The sequence below is a fragment of the Dendrobates tinctorius genome, unplaced genomic scaffold (assembly GCF_039654945.1).
Source record: "Dendrobates tinctorius isolate UK_male_01 unplaced genomic scaffold, ASM3965494v1 ptg000011l, whole genome shotgun sequence".
Taxonomy (NCBI): Eukaryota; Metazoa; Chordata; class Amphibia; order Anura; family Dendrobatidae; genus Dendrobates; species Dendrobates tinctorius.
In genome coordinates, this window is record NW_027361679.1 from 124,963,017 (window position 1) to 124,986,819 (window position 23,803).

The following is a 23,803-nucleotide window of genomic DNA, read 5'->3' on the forward strand; positions in this document are numbered from 1 at the left end:
CCTTCACCCCATCACTCCCCTCTCCCCATCATTGCCTTCACCCCATCACTCCCCTCTCCCCATCATTGCCTTCACCCCATCATTGCCTTCACCCCATCACTCCCTTCTCCCCATCATTGCCTTCACCCCATCACTCCCTTCTCCCCATCATTGCCTTCACCCCATCACTCCCTTCTCCCCATCATTGCCTTCACCCCATCACTCCCTTCTCCCCATCATTGCCTTCACCCCATCACTCCCCTCTCCCCATCATTGCCTTCACCCCATCACTCCCTTCTCCCCATCATTGCCTTCAGCCCATCACTCCCCTCTCCCCATCATTGCCTTCACCCCATCACTCCCTTCTCCCCATCATTGCCTTCACCCCATCACTGCTGTCTCTCCATCACTTCCCTCATGGCCTTCTCCTCATGTCCCCATCTCCTCCAGGGCCAGGCTACACAAACACAGACCAACACACACATACATACACATACACACACACACACACACACACACACACACATACATATTATACATACACACACACAGACACCACCTCTCTCCTCTCACCTGCCCGCCGCCCGTGCTTCCTCGCTCTGACACAGCAGCGGCCGCGCTCCTCTCTGTGTCAGAGACAGGAAGCGCAGGCGGCGGGCAGGAAGCTGGACGGGTCCTTGCAGCTCCGCTCCTGCTATTCCCTCTTGCAGGCAGCGGAGCTGCTTGGATCGCTCCCTGCCGCCGCTACACACGCCGCCCCAGCCCCCGCTACGCCACTGACCGCCCCTGGCTCCCCTTGTGTCCGCGGACCGGCAAGGGCACTGCAGCGGACCGGCGGTTGGGGACCCCTGCTTTACATGGTCAGCCAGTCCCCTCCAAAATACAGGAATAAGGACTTTGTTCGGCCACTCCAGCTCAGATGCTAAAGTCTGGAAGTGAAAGGCAAAATGGCTGACCATGGACGAGCCCTGCGTCAGTGCCAGCAGTTGGAGCACCGTATCATAGGTGACTCAAGGTCCCAAAAAAACCTGTTTCAGAGTGCTCAGGAACCGTGGAGCACTCTGCACCACATGATCGTTGCGCTCCCACAGCGGTGTGGCCCACTCCAACGCCCTGTCCAACAGAAGGGATATAATGAATCCAACGTTGGACCGCTCTGAGGGGAAACATGCAGCCAGGAGCTCAAGGTGTATGGCACACTGACTCACAAATCCCTTACAAGACTGGCTAGCACCAGAAAACTTATCTGGCAGCGGGAGGTGGGATAAGGTTGGAACAGGGGTGGCAGTGGAAAAACTAGCTGCAGCCACGCTAGCAGCCTGAATAGCTACTGCGGTAACATCCACGGCTCAAGAGCCGCCAACCTGCCCTCCAGTTGCTGGATGTACCGCTGCAGTCGCTGTTCATCCACCATTACTAGCCAGACCCTGGCGCTAGTATAATATTAGGGCTGGCGGAACGCACCAAATAATAAATAATAAGAAGGTAGTAATAAGGTGCATTCACAAAGATGCTACATCTGCTGCCCGGTAATGGCGGACGCTATATGGCAGTATAAAAGAAGAACACAAGCAGGTTAACGTCACCCGGTGTGTACAGAGGCGTACTCTGTTGCTTCACAGAACCGCATTACCGCAGAATATAAATGCTGTAGCCTGTTAAAGCTCACAGAGCTCGGCAAAGTGAGCGCTAGCGTACAGTCACAGAACTCTGCCCCAAAGACACAGGGTTAGAGTCCCTCTAGACCCACTAAGTGCACGGCATCGCACCTGCGAACACCACTAATAGATGCTGGCTACCGTGGAGTGCAGAACAAGTTAACAGTGGCGTACAGGCAAAGCCACTACTTGGCAATGATGCTAGTCCCTGACTCAGCCTCCTACCTGCACTATCAGCCTAGGCACTAAATGGCAAGGCTGAACAACACATGCGTACCAAGGGTAGGGGTTTCATAATGAGTCATTCACCAGAGACATTCATACGTGCATACAACACTCACTCCACGTGGTCTATACTAGCGCACGGCCATGCGGCCATGCGATCCTTTTGTAACTGCAGCCTTCCGGGATCTTGCTGATGGCCCAAACCAAGTTACTTGAGGACCTGAGCATGTGACCTCCGTCCGCCAATGAGCGGTCATCTCACGGGCATGCTCAGATGGAGAAAAGCAGGACTTAGTGCCTGGGGCGTCTGCTCGCCGCTGACTAATGCTGAATGCTATAGCTGAACCTGGGGTAACAGCAGCAACCAAACACACAGCATTAGCCTGAGCAAGATGTTGGGACCGACATCTCTGCTGAGCAGGAACCTCTGTGGCTGAAGAAGAATGGGAGACTGCAGAGGACATAGCTTGAGATTCCCCCTGTGCAGTGGCGGGAATTTGACGCCTAACAATAAGTTAAAATCCTGCAGGGCAAGCAAGGTCCCCCTGCTCACGCAAGCATATTTCCAGTCCTGTTTGAAGTTTGCCAATGACTATCTAGAGGAGTCATGGGAGATGGTCAGATGAGACCAAAATAGATTAGAGTTGAGCGAAATGGGTTGGTCAAATTCAAAAGTTGCCGACTTTCGCTGAAGTCGGGTTTCATGAAACAAAACCCGACCATAGCGTGAGGTTGGCGACCAGAGCGCCAAAGTCAAGTTTCAAATGATGCTTCCAGTGCCCTTTTTCAGCCAATGATGGAGGATGCACATTGTGGGCAGCGCGATGACATTGGCAGCGGTCACCACCATCTTTGAGAAGGGCATGCAAGTGATTGGCTTGCTTTGTGTGACGTCACAGGGGCTATAAAAGGGCGTGCACGCCGACCGCCATCTTACTTCTGCCGATCTTAGCATAGGGAGAGGTTTCTGCTGCCGATTCTGAATAAGGGAGAGCGTTAGGCAGGGAGGAAGAACAAAAAAACTGCTTCTGCTGGTAGCGATTTTCACTGTACAATACAACAGTTTGTGTTCAGTGACAGGGGAGGCTATATTTTTGTACATCAGCTCTGTTGGTTATTAGGCTGCCTTATAAGGCTCCCTGATAGCTGCATTGCTGTTTGCACACTACTGTGCAAACTGCTTTTTTAAAAGCAAAACTACTTTTCTTCCTCTTTTCTGCACAGTTACCAAGCGTTCATTTTTCCACACTTTTGTGTGCAGTAGTCCTGCTTATTAGGCTGCCTGCTGCCATACTTGGACTGAGAGCATCATTGTCAGCCTCCTAAAGTCTCTAGGGAGATTCAAATTCTCCCCAATTCTATATACACCTTGTACCTTGTCATACACCTGCCTATTTCAGCCTGTTAAATTGAGGTGTAATCTATAGTGGGCCTGAGATAATAGTTCAGCCACCTAAAATCTCTAGGGAGATTCAAAATCTGCCCAATACTATACTGTTTACACCTTGTACCTTGTCATACACCTGCCTATTTCAGCCTGTTAAATTGAGGTGTAATCTATAGTGGGCCTGAGATAATAGTTCAGCCTCCTAAAATCTCTAGGGAGATTCAAATTCTCCCCAATACTATATACACCTTGTACCTTGTCATACACCTGCCTATTTCAGCCTGTTAAATTGAGGTGTAATCTATAGTGGGCCTGAGATAATAGTTCAGCCTCCTAAAATCTATAGGGAGATTCAAATTCTCCCCAATACTATATACACCTTGCACCTTGTCATACACCTGCCTATTTCAACCTGTTAAATTGAGGTGTAATCTATAGTGGGCCTGAGATAATAGTTCAGCCTCCTAAAATCTCTAGGGAGATTCAAAATCTGCCCAATACTATATACACCTTGTACCTTGTCATACACCTGCCTATTTCAGCCTGTTAAATTGAGGTGTAATCTATAGTGGGCCTGAGATAATAGTTCAGCCTCCTAAAATCTCTAGGGAGATTCAAATTCTCCCCAATACTATATACACCTTGTACCTTGTCATACACCTGCCTATTTAAGCCTGTTAAATTGAGGTGTAATCTATAGTGGGCCTGAGATAATAGTTCAGCCTCCTAAAATCTATAGGGAGATTCAAATTCTCCCCAATACTATATACACCTTGCACCTTGTCATACACCTGCCTATTTCAGCCTGTTAAATTGAGGTGTAATCTATAGTGGGCCTGAGATAATAGTTCAGCCTCCTAAAATCTCTAGGGAGATTCAAAATCTGCCCAATACTATATACACCTTGTACCTTGTCATACACCTGCCTATTTCAGCCTGTTAAATTGAGGTGTAATCTATAGTGGGCCTGAGATAATAGTTCAGCCTCCTAAAATCTCTAGGGAGATTCAAATTCTCCCCAATACTAAATACACCTTGCACCTTGTCATACACCTGCCTATTTCAGCCTGTTAAATTGAGATGTAATCTATAGTGGGCCTGAGATAATTGTTCAGCCTCCTAAAATCTCTAGGGAGATTCAAATTCTCCCCACTACTATATACACCTTGTACCTTGTTTTACAGTACCATTTAGCTGGTGGTCTTTTGGGTACATTTTCCCAAAAATAAGGAAGTATGGTGGAAGAGGCCGTGGAAGTGGGCGGGGGTTGCCATCTGGTACTGATGGTGGTGGTGGTGGTGCATCTGCTGGTAGTGGCAAAAGCACAATAGCACCTAAGGCAGGAGGTGCTGAGCCTGTGTCATCGTCTGGCTCCACAAGGCCTCGAAGGCTCCCTTTTCTGGGAGTAGGTAAACCGCTTTTAAAGCCGCGCTTCAGGAACAAGTTTTGGCTTACATTGCTGACACAGCCTCCAGCTCTATCGCCTCCTCTTCTGAAGTTTCAAAAAATAAAAGCACTGAGTCGTCAGTGGAGGCTCCTGGTCAGGAACAACACCTTTCCTTGTGTCCTTCACCCCTACCAAAAGTGAAGGATGCAGCAGGCCACACTACAGATTACTCCATGGAGCTCTTTTCACATACCATGCCTGGGTTATAAAGTCAAATCATGAATTCCCCAGTCCAAGATGAATCTGACATGGAGTGCACTGATGCACAGCAACTGCTAGATTTTTCTGCTGGTACATTTACTCAGAGCACTACATTGTCCTCGCAGTGTACTGAGCCAGAATCTGACCCTGATGAAACTCAGGTGCCCCTTCCTGCATACTATACCACCTTACACGGTGACACAGAGGAAGGTGCACATGACATTGAAGAGGAGGTGATGGTTGACCCAGTTGTTGACCCAGATTGGCATCCATTGGGGGAAGAGGGTGCCACTTCCAATAGCTCAGAAGAGGAGGAGGAGGATCCGCAGCATGCATCGACATCGCAACAGCTGTTATCTGGCAGTTCTGGAGCAGTCCAAAAACGGGTTACAAAAACCAAAAGCGTTGCAGGACAGCTTGGCCAGATGGTCAAATTAGCACAGCGTGCAAGGCCTCAAAATGTCTTCCATAGTAGTAAGAGTGCAGTGTGGCACTTTTTTGAACAAAATCCTAATGATCAGGCAAAGGTTATCTGTAAGAAGTGCGCAAAGACCTTTAGCTGAGGGAAAAATCTGAGAATTTTGTATACCAGTTGCATGCTTAGACATTTAACCACCATGCACTTGCAAGCGTGGACGGACTACCAAACCTCACGCACCACATGTGCACCTGCTCCGAATGAAGGTAGTCAGCAACGCTACATCGCTTCCCCCAGTGTAAGCCCACCGGTTAGCACACCACCAGCAGCAAATGTTGAGGTGTCGTCGCAAGGCTAAAGCAGTCAGGGAATCACAATGTTATTGCTATGAAAGACTGAATCTAGGCCATCAGCAAGACCACCAACACCATGACCATCACCAACCCTCTCTCAATCCGCCATGTCCACCGCTAATTCCACCATATGCAGCTCTCAAGTCCAGCTCACCCTAACAGAGACTCTGAGTAGGACAACAAAGTACTCATCCTCTCATCTGCGTACACTGTGTTTGAACGCTCACATCGCCAAACTAAGCTTGTTAGAGATGATGCCCTACCGGTTGGTTGAAAGCGAAGCTTTCTGCGAGCTCATGGCCTACGCAGTACCACGCTATGACCTACCCAGTCGGCACTTCTTTTCTCGAAAAGCCATCCCAGCCCTCCACCTGCATGCGAAAGACCGCATTGTCCATGCACTCAAGCAATCAGTGAGTGGAAAGGTGCACCTCACAACAGATGCATGGTCCAGTAGGCATGGCCAGGGCCGTTACATGTCCATCATTGCGCACTGGGTTAATGAGGTGGAAGCAGGGTCCACAGGGGACAGTGGCGGTGGGACAGTGCTGCCTAGCCCATGGTATAGGAAACAGTTGGCTGTAGGCGTTCGACCCTACTCCTCCTCCAGAAGCGAACGCTCGTCCACAGAGCGCAGTCGCACGAGCACTCCATCCGTAGCTGCCAGTGTTGCACAGCTAGTGGTAGGCGTCAGCAGGCTGTGTTGAAGATGATGTGTTTGGGCGACAACAGACACACTGCGATGGTACTGGCCGACTACTTGCAGCGACAAACTGAGTCATGGCTGGGCAGTCTACATCTTGAGGCAGGCAAGGTAGTTAATGATAACGGTCAGAATTTTGTGGCAGCCATAGCCCTTTCAAAACTCAGACACATACCTTGCTTGTCTCACACCTTGTACCTGGTGGTGCAGTGCTTCCTCAATAATTATCCAGAGTTAACAGCCCTGCTCCATAAGGTGCGAAGACTGTGCTTGCACATCCGCCGGTCGCCTGTACACTCCAGTCGTATGCAGAAGCTGCAGTGATTGTTCCACCTTCCCAAGTACCACCTAATTATCGACGTTGCAACAAGGTGGAACTCCACCCTGCACATGGTTGAGAGGCTGTGCGAACAGAGGCAGGCTGTAATGCATTTGTGGGAGGATACACGGGCAGGCAGTTTGAGGGAAGACATGGAGTTGTCTGGTGTGCAGTGGTCGAAGCTGAAAGACCTCTGTAAAGTCCTTCAGTGTTTTGAGGAATGCACATGGCTGGTAAGCGCAGACGGCGCCATCATAAGCATGAGCATCCCACTTATGCGTCTGCTGAAGAAAACTTTGATGCACATTAAGGAGCAGGCGTCTGCAGCCGAGGAGGAAGAGGAAGAGGATGAGGGAAGCCTTGATGACAGTCAGCCATTGTCTGCTCAGGGAACTCTCCTGGACGAGGTGGAGGAAGAAGAGGAAGAAGAGGAGAGGATGATGGGGATGATTATTTAGGGGAGGAGGATGCTTCTCAGGGGGCAAGAGAAAATGTTGGCGTGGCAAGGTCAGATACAGGGTTTGTGCGTGACTGGAGGGATGTTGATTTGCCAGAAAGTGCTCCTCCACCCAGCACTCGCAGTGCATCATTGACACCTGGAGCATTGGCCCACATGTCTGATTATGCCTTGCAGATCCTAAAAAGGGACTCCCGCATTGCCAAAATGATGAACGATGACGAATACTGGTTGGCCAGCTTCCTGGATCCATGCTATAAAGGCAAATTCCAAAACATCATGCCACAGGAGAACCTAGAGCTAATATTGGCTAACAAACAAACAACTCTGGTAAACCGTTTGTTTGAGGCATTCCCAACACACAGCAGCGGTGATGGTTATCCCATGAGCCGTAGGGGGCAACATGGAAGAGGTGTTTGTGGTGCACACATCCAAAGTGGCGTTGGAGACAGGGGTTTCATAACCATGTTGTGGACGGATTTTTCAAGCACCGCTCACATGACTGGTAATACTGCATCGATTGAAAGTGACAGGAGACAGCAGTTGTCAACTATACTTACAAACTACTTCTCCTCCCATATCGATGTTCTCCCTCACAGGTAATTCCCCTTTGACTAGTGGGCCTGTAAAATGGCCTGAATTGGCACAATATGCCTTACAGGAGCTCGCTTGCCCTGCTGCTAGTGTGCTATCCGAAAGAGTCTTCAGTGTTGCTGGATCAATCCTGACAGAAAAGAGGACCTGTCTGTCGACCCAAAATCTTGATGATCTAACCTTCATTAAAATGAACCATGCATGGGTTTCAAAGGATTTTGTCCCACCTTCCCCTGCTGACACATAGATTGCCAGAAAAATGGCTCGCTTTTGTCCTCCTCTTCCTCGGACTTCTCCAATTCCTCCATTTGCAGCTGCTGAATGTCCAGCATCAACATATGCCACTTTTTCAACCTCCCTAACTGGGCTGCCTCCCCCACAGGGCCGGGGTCACCACCTGGCGCACGCACCCGTGCGAGTGCCGTTGCCCTGGACAGGTGGGTGGGCCCACTCTTGGGAAACGGCACTGGCACAGGGTCTCTCATAGTACAATCAAGTGTCTCTGGCGGCGGGGGTGCACACCCACCGTCAGACACACTGGTGTACTATGAGGAGCCCTGTGCCAGTACCGCCACCCACGAGTGGGCCCCCCTGCTTGCTCAGGGCCCCAGCACTTGAAATATTTACCTCTCCCTGCTCCACCGCTGTGTAGTCTGGACTGTTAAATCCTTCACTGGGACTGCCACTACAAATTTGGTGAACTGATAAATGATGGTTTAGACGTAGCTATGCCCTGTCCTGTTGGGCTCTATCTTCAGATGATCAATGGCTTCCATTTGTTGTGGACGTCGACTCACAATGAGATGCAGTGGTGGTTTATCATCAGCTTTCACGGTTTTCCTACTCACAGACGTGTGACATTCCTGCCCACATTTTTAAATGTGTCCTCTCATGCCAATCCAATAGAATCGCCTACGGCCTGTGGCTTGTGTCTTTTGCACTCCAAAGTTACCTGACAGATCATGATAGGCAGTGAGGACCATATCTACATCTCTCCCTGTGATCACAATTTGATGGAGATGAGTAACGATGATGGGATCCACGGTACTGCGATACAGCAGCCCTTTCTTCACAAAGAACTGTTTTTGCTGTCTCCACAGACAAAGTAATTGAGGGTCAGCATCGCCTCTGAGAATTCTTCCAGGAGTTTTTCCCGTGATTAGTGATTCCAAAATTTCTGCAATCACGTGACTTTCCGTCTGTACTTGTATCCATCTCGTTTCCTCTTGCGGAGAGTCTGGACTGTCTTACTGAGACTGAAATATATGAAGATTTAAAAATACCCCAACAGTGTATACTGGTGTATGCTTCGAATACATTACCCTTTTTCTACTTTTTAGATTCTTGTCTAATCCATACTGAGGCTTTGAGTGTCTTTGTCGGATTCCGGAAATATACACGGAGATTTTTAATGTTTAAACTATGCTATATATACCTGTTATCAGGTGATACCGTACCCTTTCTCAACTTTCTACAATCTTGTCGAATCCATACTGGGCCTGAGACGTCTGAGTCTGCCTCCTGTTAGAGATGAGCGGTGTTCGAGTCAAACTGTTAGCAAAGTTCAAATTCGAGATGTTTTGGGCGGTGTTCGAGCCGTTCGTCGAACTCGAACACTTTGCTTAAAATTCGGCTGTTCGAGGTTCCGTTTGAGAACAGTTCGTTCACCAAAAGCGTAACTTTATTTTCACATTAATAATGGTTTTCAATGTTAATAGACAGCTTCATGGCATGGTAGCGGTGTCTGGTAGCCAGCGGTGTAGTACACCTGTCAAGGAGCTACACCGTGTGTGTTTCTAATAATTTTTTACCGCATCTTGTCCAGAAAATCCTTTTGGGCCTTGTAGCACTGTCTGCTACTCAGCAGATAAACCCACCCGTGAACCTAGCTATGAAAGAACCAGTTTTTTGACTGCATTTAGCCCAGTGAATACTTGGGGCCTAGTACCTGTGTCTACTACTCAGCAGAGGAGCCCACCCGTGAACCTAGCTATGCCGCCTGTTTATGTAAGCACTGTCTGCTATTCAGCGGAGTTGCCCACCCGTGAACCAAGCTATGCTGCGTGTTTATGTAAGAACTGTGTGCTACTCAGCAGAGGAGCTCAGCTGTTAAGCAAGCTACAGCACCTGTGGTTTGGACACTTAATTTTTTCACATTATTTCTGGAATGCCGGTTAGGCCTAATTCCGGAATTCCGGTTGACCTGCACTTACTGGGAAATCCTCGTTCGCGAGGAAGAATTGGAATCCCAGATCCCCATCACTAACGGGGTTCAGCGAGTTATCCGCACCTGTAAGCGACACACGCTGGTCCTTTCAGTGTAGCGCGCGTGCAGCCCCGGACATGTAAGGGCATGACAGACCTGTTATTGCTCGATCTCACATGCCAGAGCCTCGTGTGTCCCTCTAGTTAGCTGGACGAGGACCGCGGGGGCATGCCGGAGTCTTGTTCGTTAACGGAATTAAGCTGACAAATCACTAGCACAACTAAAAGCGGCCATGCACCACCACCCACAGAATCGAGAAAGCTTGCAATCTGTCCATCTTTTCTGTGGCTGGCATGGTTGAGTTTGCCCGTGTGTAGTCCAATTAAGCCGCAGGCTCCACTCCTGGTGGTGCCCTTCTGGACATTCCTTTAAGGTTCAGCTTTGCAACCATACTGCCCCCGGAAATCAAACACTTTGCCTTCATGGACGCTGTTTGAAGGGTCGTGGGAATAACGCCGCCCGATCGGCAGTTGGCATAATTTATGGTGGGAAATCCGATGGTATATGATCGTCTTCGGTTTTAGAATTTTAGAATTTTTTTTTATTTTAGATTTTTATTCCAGCCTTTCTTGACTTTATAAGGGCATGACATGCCTATATCTGTGTCTCCTCCTCCTCCTTTTACTCCTCTACCTGTTTTCTATATGTAGTTGCCCTTTTCCATATGTAATTTGTGTCTTCTGAGCATTTTGTCTGCTTTGGGACACCATTTAAGGTGTTTTCTAGGTGTTGATATGTGTTTGCCTGCCATTGTTTTCAATGGGGTTCGATGGTGTTCGTCGAACGTTCGACGAACATTCGACGAACTTGCCTCCTGTTCGACGAACCGAACTGGAACACTAGCGGGGTGGCTCAACACTACTCCTGAAATATAGATGTACATTTTTAATGTTTAAACTATGCTATATATACCTGGTATCTGGTGATACTGTACCCTTTCTGCCAGAAAGTCCTCCTCCACCCACCACTTTAAGTGTATCATTGACACCTGGAACATTGGCCCACATGTGTGATTATTTCTTGTGGATCTTCTTTTTATATTGTGGTGTGATCCATCCTGAGCATGTGAGAGTCTGTGGGTTACTCCTGCAATTTATATGTAGATTTAAAAATTACCCCAACACTGTATACAGCTCTATGCTTGTGATACATTACCCATTTACTGCTTTTATATTCTGGTCTAATCCAAACTGACCAAGTGAGAGTCTGTTTCTGACTTTGGAAGTAAATACTGAGATTGACAATGACCCCTACACTGTATACAGCTGTACGCTTCAGATCCATTACCGTTTTACGGCTTTTTATATTGTGTTGTAATACATACTGAGCCTGAGAGCGTCTGTGTCTGCCTCCTGAAATATATACAGAGATTTAGAATGTTTAAACTATACTACAGTATATATACCTGCTATGTGATGATACTGTACCCTTTTTCTACTTTTTTATATTCTTGTCTAATCCATACTGAGCCTGTGAGCGTCTCTGTGTGACTCATGAAATATATACGGAGATTTACAATTATCCTTTGACTGTACACAGCTGTACGCTTCTGATACAGTACCATATATCTGATGTTATTTTGGGTACATTTTCTCCAAAATTTGGAAGTATGGTGGAAGAGGCCTCGGATGTGGGCGTGGGGGGGCCAGCTGGTACTGATGGTGGTGGTGCATCTGCTGGTAGTGGCAAAAGCACAATAGCAGCTAAGGCAGGAGGTGTAGAGCCTGCGTCATGGTCTGGCTCCGGAAGGCTTGGAAGGCTACCTTTTCTGGGAGTAGGTTAACCGCGTTTAAAGCTGGAGCATCAGGAACTGGTTTTGGCTAACATTGCCGAAACAGACTCCAGCTAATATGCCCTCCTCTTCTGAAGTTTCAAAAAATGCAAGCATTGAGTCATCAAGTGCTGGCTCCTGGTCAGGATGAACCCCTTTCCTTGTGTCCTTCACCCCCACCAAAAGTAAATGATGCAGCAGGCCACACTTCACATTAGTCCAAGTAGCTCTTTCTCACATACCATGCCTGGGTTATCAAGTCAAATTGTGAATTCCCCAGTCCAAGATGAATCTGACATGGAGTGTGGGTCGCCAGCCAGGGCAGTGGGGTTTATCAGTACCGGGCAGGTGTCTCAGAGGGATGTGTCACGGTGGTGGTGAACCGGTCCGTGGCCCTGGGCGTCCATGCAAAGGGGTGAATAACGTTTATAGGTGAATGATACGTGACGCCACCTGTGGTTTCTGATCAGATTGACCAGCGCTGCAGTGTTGCTTCTCTGGGACAGATGTTGTGGTGCAGCTAAGATGTAGAAGCCCTGCACAGGTAGGGCCTTAGTCGCAGGGCAGATGAAAGAGTTGGTAGATGGTGTGCAGTGCAGGATGTAGCAGAGCCGTGCGCCAGGCGCAGGAGAAAGATGACAGACACAGTCGTGCAGTTCCTTTACCTGTACTTGGTAAGTGCCGTCCAGGACCCAGAGCACAGATGGAAAAGGAGTTGGTCAGCCTGGAAGCAAATTAGGAATTCTCTCTCTGCAGATAGGTAGTGTGGCCTCCATTCTAGCGCTTATCTGAGGTACTCGCAGTACTGAGTTCACTGAAGTTCCCCCTGTTGACTCTCTTTTGAAACTTTCTCGTATGGCAGGTAGCCATAGCCTTTTCCTTCTGGCTCATACACGTCACTGCTGGGGCCTCCGAGCCTTAGTTGGGAACAGAGCATTTACAGCTGCTACTTCCTCCGGTTTCTGCTGCTGGACCGTCAGTGTCCAACTCTGCTCATCCTCCAGCTCCCCTTCTCACGTCCACACACTTCCCCTTCCCTTCACAGACTGCCCTAACTTCCCTCCTCCCGACCACAGAGAGCAGCTCCTCAGCAGTCAGGTTCAGACCTCTCCCTGCTGGCCTGGAGTGGGAACTGTGTTGTGTGTTAGTTTAACTGCTAGAGAGATCCTTTGTTGCTCCCAAGCATGACAGCACACTTCCTAGGAGGAAGGTAATGCCACTGTGGCGACCGTACTCCTGGGGGTGCCACAAGTGCACTGATGCCCAGCCACTGCTAGATGATTCTGCTGGTACATTGACCCAGACCACTACATTCCCCCTCGCACTCTACACAGCCAGAACCTGACCCTGATGAAACTCAGGTTCCCCTTCCCGCATACTATACCACCTTACACGGTGACAAAGAGGAAGGTGCAGATGAAAGTGCAGGTTCCTTGAGCAGGTGGGGGGGCATACTCATGGGCGATGGCACTGGCACAGGGCCCCTCATAGTACACAAAAGTGTCTCTGCCGGTGAGAGGGCCCATCCGCCGTCAGACACACCGCAGTACTATGAGGGGCCCTGTGCCAGTGTCGTCGCCAACGAGTGGGCCCCCCCTGCTTGCTCAGGATCACAGCACTTGCAAAGTTGAAATACTTACCTCTCCCTGCTCCACCGCCGTGACGTCTTCCGCGTTTCCTGACAGTGACATTCTGGTCAGAGAGCGCGATGACATCACGTCTGTACACCCTCTGCCTAAACAGTCCAAGTGCAGAGAGATGGAAGATGGGGACGACGCGGAGTCCAGAGTACAGAGATTCCCTAGCAAGGAGACTTATTTAATTGTTTTAAAGGTTGGGAGCAATTTTTGGGGAGCACTATACTCTGGAGAATGATATATATGACCCACCATACACTGGAGCATTCCAAAGGTGGACATCAGACACTGGAGCAGCATTTACAGGGCCCATTATACACTGGAGCATTAGAAATGGGGCCCATTATATATGGAGCATTATTTGGGCCCATAAGACACTGGAGCATCATCCATGGGGCCCATCATATACTGGAGCATTGTAAATGGGGCAGAATATATATGGAGCATTATTTGGACCAATCGTACACTAGAGCATCATCTGTGAGGCCCATCATATGCTGGAGCTTTCCAAAAGGGGGACATCAGACACTGGAGCAGCATTTACAGGGCCCATTATACACTGGAGCATTAGAAATGGGGCCCATTATATATGGAGCATTATTTGGGCCCATAAGACAGTGGAGCTTCATCCATGGGGACCAACATATACTGTAGCATTATGTGGAGCTCATCATATACTGGATCGAACATTATATGGGACCAATGATTCTGTATGGAGAAATATATGGGCCTCATTACTCTGTATGGCGCACTATGCGGTGGCCATAATACTTTATGAAGTAATATACTGTCCGTTTTTGGAGCTATTGGAGAATTTAAAATGGATATCAGTCATGTGATGTAAGAAGTGAAGTATTTTTCATTGTACTATACCGCTATTTCTCTGCCGTATCAGATGATCATGAATTGTGGCATGTGTTAAAGGAGCCCAGTGACATTCTTTGGCCCTGAGCCCACGAAAATCTGGAGCCAGCCCTACTCCCCCACAACTTTAGCCAAATAACCCCCTGTTTTCAATGCCTAACTATTATTTTAAAGTAAATTAAGGTTGACAAGCTTAGGTAAGAAGAATTGATGTTTTTGGCATTAAAATGGGCGCTGTAGGTGTGTTTCCTGTCCTCCACTCACTGCCGACTTTTCTTCCCCATTGACTTGCATTGGGTTTCGTGTTTCAGTCGGCATTCGACTTTTCACGATAATCGGCCGATTGCGTTCAACCCGACTTTTGCGAAAGTCAGGTTTCATGAAACCCGACTCGACCCTATAAAAAGGCAAAGTCGCTCATCTCTAAAATAGATCTTTTTGGTATCAACTTCATTTGCCGTGTTAGGAGGAAGATGAAGGATGAGTTCAAACCCAAAAACATCATCCCAATCGTAAAGCATGGTGGAGGAAATAACATAGCTTAGGGATGCTTTTCTGCAAAGGGGAAAGGCTTACTGCACCATATTGAAAAGCGGATGGATGGGGTCATGTAACACAAGATTTTGGCCAACAACCTCCTTCCCTTAGTAAGAGCATTGAAGATGTTGGGTCTTCCATAATGAGAATGACCTGAAAGAAACATCCAGAGCAACTAAGGAGTAGCTGCGTAAGAAGCATTTCAAGGTCCTTGGAGGAAGCTGAAATTCAATGTTGACCAGTGACTGCCCCCGAAACCTGAAAAATCTGGAGAAGATCTGTTTGGAGAAGTAGGCCAAAATCCTTGCTGCAGTGTGTGAAAACTTGAAAAACTAAAGGGAATGTTTGACCTCTGTAATTACAAACAAAGGTTTCTGTACCAAGTTTTAAGTTCTGTTTTTTTTTATCAAATACTTATTTCATGCAATAAAATGCAAATTAATCATGTAAAAATCATAGAATGTGCCTTTCTGGATTTTTTTAAGATTCTGTCTCTCACAGTTGAGGTGTACCTATGATAAAAATTAGAGGCCTCTTCATTCTTTGTAGGTGGGAAAACTTGCAAAATCATCAGTGTATCAAATACTTATTTTCCCCACTACATAGGGGCCTGTGGGTGGGTCATCATGCTATGCATCGGCCTTTATAGGGGACCATTTTACCGTTCTATATAGAAGGCTGTGGAGGATCATTATACAACAAGTGAGGAAACCATCATGCTATATGGTGGGCTGTTGGGGGGACCATCTTACTGTGCATGGTGACCATGTTGCTGTGTGTGGGGTGCTGCGGGCTAACAACTATAAGGTGTGTGGGATTGTAGAGAGACCATCATACTTTGTGGGGGTCAGTATTGACCATCATAATGTGTGTGGCTGTGGTGGACATTATACTGTACTTTGTGGGGAGGCTATAGTGACAATCATTTTGTGTGGAGGGCCTGGGGTGACCATCATACTGTGTTGGGGTGGCTGGGGTTACCATCATACTGTGTGTGAGGGCTGGGGTAACTATCATACAGTGTGGGGTTTGTGGAGCCATCATACTCTGTAGGTGAATGAATATGGGAACATTATTCTGAGCAGGGGCTTGTTTTGGGGCACCATATTCTATGAGGGCCATGGAAGGGTTATCATAGTAGATGAGAACACTTATGGGCTTGGTAGGGTTGAAATAACTGTGTAACTTAAGCAATACATATTCTCTGTGTCCAGGGCCGGCATTAGGGGCAGGCAGACCAGGCAGCTGCCTAGGGCCCCCGCTACCCCAGGGGCCCCCAGCTAGCGGCACATCATGCCGACTCCCCCAGCTACCGCATTGAAGGAGGCAATGATGTAGGAGAGAGCGTAAGCTGAAGCTCCCCTCTCCCATCATTCCCCGCTCTGCCCCTGACACAGTGGGTGCGCGCACTCACTGTGTGCCAGGCAGTGCAGGAGACAGGAGCCGGGAGCAGCGCAGGCACAGGGAGAAGGTGAGGAGTGTTTTTTTTTTTTTTAAATCAGTGTGAGTACTGGACTGTGGGGCCATTCAAGGGGGCCTAAATACCATGCTGGGCTATATACCATGCTGGGCTGTATACTATGCTGGGCTATATACCATGCTGGGCTGTATACTATGCTGGGCTATATACCATGCTGGGCTGTATACTATGCTGGGCTATATACCATGCTGGGCTGTAAACCATGCTGGGCTATATACCATGCTGGGCTGTATACTATGCTGGGTTATATGACATGCTGGGCTGTATACTATACTGGGCTATATACCATGCTGGGCTGTAAACTATGCTTGGCTATATACCATGCTGGATTATATACCATGCTGGGCTGTATACTATGCTGGTCTATATACCATGCTGGGCTGTATATCATGCTGGGCTATATACCATGCTGGGCTGTATACCATGCTGGGCTATATACTATGCTGGGCTATATACCATGCTGGGCTGTATATCATGCTGGGTTATATACCATGGTGGGCTGTATACCATGCTGGCTGTGCTATATACCATGTGGTGCTGTGCTATATACCATGTGGGGCTGTGCTATATACCATGATGGGACTGGGCTATATACCATGATGGGGCTGAGCTATATACCATGTGGGGCTGAGCTATATACCATGCTGGGCTATATACCATGCTGGGCTGTATACCATGCTGGGCTATATACCATACTGGGCTGTATACCATGCTGGGCTATATACCATGCTGGGCTGTATACCATGCTGGGCTATATACCATGGTGGGCTGTATACCATGCTGGGCTATATACCATGCTGGGCTGTATACCATGCTGGGCTGTATACTATGCTGGGCTGTATACCATGGTGGGCTGTGCTATATACCATGTGGGGCTGTGCTATATACCATGTGGGGCTCGGCTATATACCATGTGGGGCTTGGCTATTTACCATGTGGGGCTGGGCTATATACCATGGTGGGGCTGGGCTATATACCATGGTGGGCTGGGCTATATACCATGGTGGGGCTGGGCTATATACCATGGTGGGGCTGGGCTATATACCATGGTGGGGCTGGGCTATATACCATGGTGGGGCTGGGCTATATACCATGCTGGGCTATATACCATGTGGTGCTGTGCTATATACAATGGTGGGCTGTGCTTTATACCATGGTGGGCTGTGCTATATAACGTGTGGTGCTGTGCTAGATAACGTGTGGTACTGTGCTAGATAATGTGTGGTGCTGTGCTATATACCATGGTGGGGCTGTGCTATATACCATGTGGTGCTGGGCTATATACCATGAGGTACTGGGCTATATACTATGCGGCTGTGTTATATACCATGGGTGGTACATTTTACATTATATTCTATGGGGGAGGCTGTGTTATATAATATGGGGGGCTACATTATATTCTATGGGGAGGTGGGCTGTATTATATTCTATTTGGGGCTACATTATATTCTATGGGGGCTATATTATATTTATTATATTCTATGGGGGTGATTACATCATACTTTATGAGGGGGCTTCATTATATTATATGAGGAGGCTACATTGTATTCTATGGGGGGCTGCATTATATTCTATGAGGGGCTAGATTATATTGTATGGGGGCTTCATTATACTATGAGGGGGCTACATTATATTCTATGGGGACTGCATTATACTATATGAGGAGGGCTAAATTGTATTCTATGGAGGGGCTACATTATACTATATAAGGGGCTGTATTATATCCTATGAGGGGGTTGCAATATATTCTATAGAGGGGCTACATTATGCTATATGGGGGGCTGCATTATATTTTATGGGGGTTACATTATAATCTGTGGAGTAGCTGCATTATACACTGGGGTAGCTGCATTATTCTGTAAGGGGTGGTTACATTATATTATAAGAGAAGGGCTGCATTATATTCTGTTGGGGGTTACATTATATTGTATGGCAGGGCTACATTATACTCTGTGGGGTGGCTGCATTATGCTCTATGGGGTGGCTGCATTATACTATATGTGGGCTGCATTATGCTGTATCGAGGACTATGAGGAATACATTATACTATATGAAGAACTATGGGGTGCAGTATACTATGGGAAGTGAATTGTACTACATGGATGACTATGGTGGTGCATTATACTATATGGAGAACTATGAGAAGTGTATTATACTATATGGAGGACTGAGGAGTGTATTATACTATATGGAGGACTATGGTGAGTGTATTATACTATATGGAGGACTGAGGAGTGTATAATACTATATGGAGGACTATGAGGAGTGTATTATACTATATGGAGGACTATGGGGGACATTATATTATATGGAGGACTATGGGGTGTAAACTGTAGATATGCTGCTGATAACATGATACTGTATGGTGAACTGTTAATGAATCCATTAATGATCATTCTCTCCCCATCATTCTTTCTCAGACGGTGGAAAGAGGCCGGGACTGTGTCTTGGGAAGTATGTCCTTCTGTGACTGAGCCTATGTGTCATGATAGAACTTGTGCAAAGGGGTCTTTTGAGTTCTATGTGTGCCCCTTCTCAGTCACATTATTATAAGGAGGCACACTGGAGAATCATTAAGTTTATAGTGAGAGTATAGGAGGCATTATTGTAGGAATGCACATGGGGTGTTTGTAATATAAGCGGGTTCAGGGTAATTATTATAAGAGATCAAGGGCAATTCTAATAATAGGCACAGGGGGGCATTATTACTATGAGGAAGTACAGAGGAAACAATATTACTGTGGAATTGGAGAGGAGGCACTGTGTGGAGAAACGGAGGGTCAGCAGGTGCCTATGCCTGATAGCTGAAACCGCATGGACCAGGGATCGTCCCGCCTAATGCCCGCTCTCCAGTTAAACGTGGGTATAGTGCTACACAGACAACACAGGGTTAGGGTAAAACAGTGTGGCAATACTTTATTGAACCACAACACCCAACACTAAACAGAACAATCTCAGCAATTACCCCCAAGATGGTGCACATTATATAGTCTCACCCTTCCGCTGACTCGCCGGGATAATGGTAGGTGTTACATCAAAGCTCCCAGGGTCACTATTGCACCTGTGATACACATACAGAGAAGAGATATCGACAAGTGTAGGGAGATGACCGACAACAGTCCATAGAGTCCGTACAAGGTCCAAAACCAGTTGACACAACGTCAGAGCTCCCAGGGTCCCTATTCCACCTGTAATACACACACAGAGATGAGGTAATGAAAAGCTTAGGGAGATGACTGAGAACAGTCCATAGAGTCCGTACAAGGCCCAAAGCCAGTTGACCCGAGAGTCACTACCTGGCTTATCCCACAATCTCCATGGAACCAGGCCAGTGGGTCCCAAACCTGGCTTTCTCCAAGCATATCCATGGTGCAGCGATGATCACTGGATCAGATCTGTATCCTTCCAACTGGAGCCAAAAACCCCTAGGTTGATTCCTATAGAATCATAGGTCTGTGTCCCTCGTGACGGTACCATGATGAATTGGCTGCAGTTCTATCGTCTGTTGAATGATTTGCAGAATGTCCAACTGGTAGATCTGTGTGATGAGATCTGCTCTGTCTCTTGAGTCTTTTTATGCTGAAGGCATGTAAGCTATTTTTAGAATTACCCAGTGTCCTTCAGTCCACCCTCACATTCTTTTCCATCTTTACTTTAGAAGTCAACAAACTAGTTCCAGAATACCATGCACAATTAGCATATCAGCACACAATAAACAAAGATAAACACACACTAGGTACAAGTCACTATTACAGACTTACACAGTATGTTAAATGGTATATCAGTTTGCAAGTCTGTCTTCTTGACCTACCAAAAATAAACACTTAAATCTACAAGCCAATATACAGATAAAAAGTCAATTCTTCTTGGTTGGCAAAAACATAGTCATCTGGATAATTAAGATATACTCTGGTTTCTTCACACACTGATATTGTGTGGGACACAAAATGAGGGTAATATTACTGTATAGGTTACAGAGAGACATTATTGTTGTCTAGGGCATTGATAGCACTATGTGGCTTTTGTAGAGGTGAGGGAATGTGAAGAGTGAGCTAGAAAAGCAGTAAGTAAAGGATGTTTCTGTGTTACATTTTGCAGGAACGAGTTATGGATGGAAAAAGAAGTTGTGGCGATCTGGGCCCAGTAAACAAAAAATGGAAAATGAATGACAGCAATCAGTGAGAACTTAACTGTTGAGAACATGCACAGTATACACATATATAGTCTGCAGAATACTGGTGTGCAGCTGACTTTACTATTATATGGTCACTGTATGGTGGTAATATCAGTCCTTGTACATAGGTTTTGCCTCATGATCAGTATGACGGTATTATCAACACTGTATAACTGTTGATATTTGTATGTTGTACTGTAATATTATTAAATCTTATATAGTGGTATTATTGGAAATATATAGGTAATAGTCTTGATTTACTACAGGCAGCGTACTATAAGTAATAGAAATTCCAATCTGGGAAAGGGGGTGGGTATGGCATGGGCCTGTGTTCCTTCAAATGCCAGGGCTTAATTTTAGTCACAGCCAGGGCCGGTTTTAGGCAAAGTGGGGCCCTAGGCAAAGTTTAAAATGGGACCCCAAATGCTAACATATTGCACATCACACAGAAGCATTTAGATTGTATTTACAAGCGCTGAGTTCAGGCCGCTAAATGAGTGTGATCGACAATATTGAAGTTGTTCAACACTTGGTTCACGGCCTCTTTACTCCATCAGAGAACGAATGATGGGCACAGAATGATCACTAATGGATCACTAACAGATCACCATACAATATCAAGTTATCAGCAGCACATCTACAGTTTACACCCCATAGTCCTCTATATAATATAATGTGCCCCATAGTCCTCCATATAGTATAATACACTCCTCATAGCCCTCCATATATTAAAATACACTGCTCAGTCCTCCATATAGTATAATACACTCCTCATAGTTCTCCATATAGTATAATGCGCCGCCATAGTCATCCATGTAGAACAATTCACTTCCCATAGTATAATGCACCCCATAGTTCTTCATATAATGTATTCCCCATAGTCCTCGACACAGTATAATTCAGCCCACATATAGTATAATGCAGCCACCTCACAGAGCATAATGCAGCCACACCACAGAGTATAATGAAGCCCCGCCATGCATTATAATGTAACCCCCAATAGAATATAATGCAGCCCTTCTCTTATAGTATAATGCAGCCACCCCTTAGAGAATAATGCAGCCACTCCACAGAATATAATATAACCCCCCATAGAATATAATGCAGCCCCCTCATATAGTATAATGCAGCCCTTCCATAGAATATATGGCAACCCCATTATAGAGTATAATGCAGCCCCTTTTATAGTATAACATAGCCCCTCCACAGAATATAATGTGGCCCTCCTCATATAGTACAATGCAGCCCCCATAGAATATAATGTAGCTCCCTCATAGGATAATGAAGCCCCCATACAAAATAATCTAGCCTTTCATAGAATATAATGCAGCCCCCCATAGAATACAATGTAGCCTCCGCATATAGTATAATGTAGCCCCCTCAAAGAGTATGATGCAGTCACCCCTATAGAATATAATAAATATAATACAGCCCCCCCATAGAATATAATGTAGCCCCCCATATTATATAACAGCCTCCCCCATAGAATATAATGTAAAATGTATCCCCCAACACAGCCACATAGTATATAGCCCAGCCCCATAAGGTATATAGCACAGCCCCACATGGTATATATATAGCACAGCCCCACATGGTATATAGCACAGTACCACATAGTATATAGCACAGTACCACGAGGTATATAGCACAGTACCACATGGTATGTAGCCCGGCATGGTATACAGCCCATCATAGTATACAGCCCAGCATGCTATTCATCCCACCATGGTATACAGCCCAGCATGGTATACAGCCCACGATGGTATACAGCCCAGCCCAGCATGGTATACAACGCAGCATGGTATACAGCCAAGCATGGTATAAAGCCCCCCATGGTATACAGCCCACCATGGTATACAGCCCAGCATGGTATACAGCCCAGCATGGCATACAGCCCCCCATGGTATATAGCCCACCATGGTATACAGCCCAGCATGGTATACAGCCCAGCCCACCATGGTATACAGCCCACTATGGTATACAGCCCACCATGGTAGACAGCCCACCATGATAGACAGCCCCCCCGAGAATGGCCCCACAGTCGACTACTCACACTGATTAAAAAAGAAACAAACACACTCCTCACCTTCTCCTCGTGCCTGCACTGCTCCCGGCTCCTGTCTCCTGCTCTGCCTGGTACACAGTGAGTGCGCGATGACATCATCCTGCACCCGCTGTGTGTCTGAAGCAGAGCGGGGAATGATGGGAGAGGGAGCATCAGCTGTTGCTCTCTCCTCCATCATTGCTTTCAATGTGGCTTTGGGGGAAGTTGGCTCTGGGGGCAGGCGTGCCCCCCTGCCTCACTGGAGCCCCATAGCGGCTGCATGATGTGCTGCTAGCTTGGGGCCCCTGGGGTAGCGGGGGCCCTAGGCAGCTGCCTGGTCTGCCTGCCCCTAACACCGGCCCTTGAGGTATCCCTCAAGTACCCTCACTTGTCTTCCCTTCTTTTGAGGTCCATGCCGTCAGACTCTACACCCCCTTCTCCATGTGAGTGGCGGTGGTATATATCGTCCTCCCGGCCCCTCCCATCAGTTCCTGGATCATTTTGCCACTTGTCTTCCACATTTTCTTTCCTGTGACATCCCTACCCTCATCATGGGCGATTTCAACATCCCCATTGCTCTTCCCCTCTCCCCATCTGCTACTCACCTTTTATCTCTAACCTCCTCGTTTGGCCTTTCGCAGCTTACTAATTCTCCAACGCATGAAGACAGAAACTCCCTCGACTTGGTCTTCTCTCGGCTTTGGGCAGTGGATGATTTTGCAAACTCCCCTCTCCCGCTCTCTGACCACAACCTTCTTTCATTCTCTATCAAAAACTGCCAGGCCACTCAGGTCACCCCCACTGTCCATACTTATAGAAACATACAGGCCATTAACACCCAGAAACGTCTGAAGAACTTGCAGTCATCATTGGCCCCTATCTCCTCCCTCTCATGTCCTGATTCTGCATTGAAGCATTACAATGAAACACTTCAAAATGCCCTGGATGAATTTGCACCTCCTATACATAGAACACCACAACACAGATGGCGACAACCCTGGCACACCCTGCAAACACGTTTCCAGCAGAGGTGCTCCAGGTGCGCCAACCGTCTGCGGAGAAAATCCAATCTACACGAAGATTTCATCCATTATAAGTTTATGCTTCGAACATACAACACTGCCCTTCACCTCTCAAAACAAGCCAATTTCAACACCCTCATCACCTCACTGTCCAATAACCCTAAACGTCTCTTTGACACTTTTCATTCTCTACTCAACCCAAGAGTACAGGCCCCAACCACGGAGCTTCGAGCTGACAATCTGGCGAATTACTTCAAAGAAAAAATT